The sequence below is a fragment of the Bison bison genome, unplaced genomic scaffold (assembly GCF_000754665.1).
Source record: "Bison bison bison isolate TAMUID 2011002044 unplaced genomic scaffold, Bison_UMD1.0 scf7180017864037, whole genome shotgun sequence".
In the NCBI taxonomy this organism is placed as follows: domain Eukaryota; kingdom Metazoa; phylum Chordata; class Mammalia; order Artiodactyla; family Bovidae; genus Bison; species Bison bison.
In genome coordinates, this window is record NW_011494609.1 from 10,026,926 (window position 1) to 10,030,102 (window position 3,177).

Below are 3,177 nucleotides of genomic sequence, written 5' to 3' on the forward strand. Positions count from 1 at the left end.
GAAAAGTGAAAGTGAAGTCGCTCAGTTGTGTCCGACTTTTAGCGACCCCATGGACTTCAGCCTACCAGGCTCCTCCATCCATGGGATTTTCCAGGCAAGAGTACTGGAGTGGGGTGCCATTGCCTTCTCCACCTGGTGAGAGCAGCCTTACAGAAAAATGAAATATGCGTTTGCTTCCAGGGCGCAGTGGAAGCTAACAGGGCACTGAGGTTGGAGGCACAGGGTTATCCCTGGTGAGATGCTCTGGCTTCCCACTCCCTCTTCCCAGCAGGGACCCTGTCCTTTTATCAGTTTCCCACATTCGGCTATTTTTAAAAAAGACATGTTTCTTCAGCATCTTGGTCAGACTATTACACCTAGCAATCAACAGCATAGGTCTAGTAGTCATATACAGATATGAGAATTGGGCTATAGAGAAGGCTGAATGCTGAAGAATTGATACTTTTGAACTGTGATGCTGAAAAAAACTCCTGAGAATCCCTTGAACAACGAGGAGATCAAACCAGTCAATCCCAAAAGAAATCAACCCTGAATATTCACTGGAAGGACTGTTGCTGAAGCTGAAGCACCAATACTTTGGCCACCTGATGGGAAGAGCTGACTCACTGGAAAAGACCCTGGTTCTGGGAAAGACTGAGGGCAGGAGGAGAAGGGGGTGACAGAGGATGAGATGGTTGAATGGCAAAACCATTCAATGGAGATAGTTTGAGCAAACTCAAGGAGATAGTGAAGGACAGGGAAGCCATGGGGTTGCAGTCCATGGGGTTGAAAAGAGTCAGACACAACTTAGCAACTGAACAACAGCAGCATGGGTACAAAAATAAATCTATGTTAAAGTTCTTTGTTGGAATCCTTTACACTTTCCACAGAACAGGAACCAAAATAACCTGTTACACAATTAGTCACAAAGACAGTCCTCAAGTTTTTGCCCATATGCATGTGTATTGTCTAAAACACGTCTTCAGTGTAGCAGCTGGGCCCCGCCACCCCTGTGCTTGGTTGAGCTCACAAGTCTGTTGTAACCTGTAGCTTCTCTGTCATTTCTCCGGCATTCCTCTCCTGCCAAGCTTTGTTTCCTGGAAGTAATTAAAACCTTCTGCCACTGCCACAGCTCCTGCTGCTGCTGGAACCACCACAACCACCTTGGTTTTGTGGTTTGGCAAAGTATTGGCCTCTACCACCATAGGAGCCAGAACCTCTGCCTCCAAAGTTTCCTCCTTTCAGTTCAGTTCAGTCGCTCAGTCGTGTCCGACTCTTCGTGACCCCATGAATCGCAGCACGTCAGGCCTCCCTGTCCATCATCAACTCCCGGAGTTCACCCAAACTCATGTCCATCGAGTCAGTGATGCCATCCAGCCATCTCATCCTCTGCCGTCCCCTTCTCCTCCTGCCCCCAATCCCTCCCAGCATCAGAGTCTTTTCCAATGAGTCAACTCTTTGCATGAGGTGGCCAAAGTACTGGAGTTTCAGCTTTAGCATCATTCCTTCCAAAGAACACCCAGGACTGATCTCCTATAGAATGGACTAGTTGGATCTCCTTGCAGTCCAAGGGACTCTCAAGAGTCTTCTCCAACACCACAGTTCAAAAGCATCTCAATTCTTTGGTGCTCAGCTTTCTTCACAGTCCAACTCTCACATCCATACATGACTACTGGAAAAATCATAGCTTTGACTAGAGGGACCTTTGTTGGCAAAGTAATGTCTCTGCTTTTGAATATGCTGTCTAGGTTGGTCATAACTTAACTTCCAAGGAGTAAGCGTCTTTTAATTTCATGGCTGCAGTCACCATCTGCAGTGATTTTGGAGCCCAAAAAAGTAAAGTCAGCCACTGTTTCCCCATCTATTTCCCATGAAGTGATGGGACCAGATGCCAGTATCTTCATTTTCTGAATGTTGAGCTTTAAGCCAACTTTTTCACTCTCCTCTTTCACTTTCACCAAGAGGCTTTTTAGTTCCTCTTCACTTTCTGCCATAAGGGTGGTGTCATCTGCATAGCTGAGGTTATTGATATTTCTCCCGGCAATCTTGATTCCAGCTTGTGCTTCTTCCAGCCCAGCGTTTCTCATGATGTACTCTGCATGGAAGTTAAATAACCAGGGTGACAATATACAGCCTTAACGTACTGCTTTTCCTATTTGGAGCCAGTCTATTTGTTCCTTGTCCAGTTCTAACTGTTGCTTCCTGACCTGCATATAGGTTTCTCAAGAGGCAGGTCAGGTGGTCTGGTATTCCCATCTCTTTGAGCATTTCCCACAGTTGATTGTGATCCACACAGTCAAAGGCTTTGGCATAGTCAATAAAGCAGAAATAGATGTTTTTCTGGAACTCTCTTGCTTTTTCGATGATCCAGCAGATGTAGGCAATTTGATCTCTGGTTCCTCTGCATTTTCTAAAACCAGCTTGAACATCAGGAAGTTCACGGTTCACGTATTGCTGAAGCCTGGCTTGGAGAGTTTTGAGCATTACTTTATTAGCATGTAAGATGAGTGCAATTGTGCAATAGTTTGAGCATTCTTTGGCATTGCCTTTCTTTGGGATTGGAATGAAAACTGACCTTTTCCAGTCCTGTGGCCACTGCTGAGTTTTCCAAATTTGCTGGCATATTGAGTGCAGCACTTTCACAGCATCATCTTTCAGGATTTGAAATAGCTCCACTGGAATTCCATCACTTCCACTAGCTTTGTTCATAGTGATGCTTTCTAAGGCCCACTTGACTTCACATTCCAGGATGTCTGGCTCTAGGTGAGTGATCACACCATCGTGATTATCTGGTGAAGATAATCGTGAAGATCTTTTTTGGACAGTTCTTCTGTGTATTCTTGCCACCTCTTCTTAATATCTTCTGCTTCTGTTAGGTCCATACCGTTTCTGTCCTTTATTGAGCCCATGTTTGCATGGAATGTTCCCTTAGTATCTCTAATTTTCTTGAAGAGATCTCTAGTCTTTCCCATTCTGTTGTTTTCCTCTATTTCTTTGCATTGATTGCTAAGGAAGGCTTTCTTATCTCTTCTTGCTATTCTTTGGAACTCTGCATTCAAATGCTTATATCTTTCCTTTTCTCCTTTGCTTTTCAATTCTCCTCTTTTCACAGCTATTTGTAAGGCCTCCCCAGACAGCCATTTTGCTTTTTTGCATTTCTTTTCCATGGGGATGGTCTTGATCCCTGTCTCCTGTACA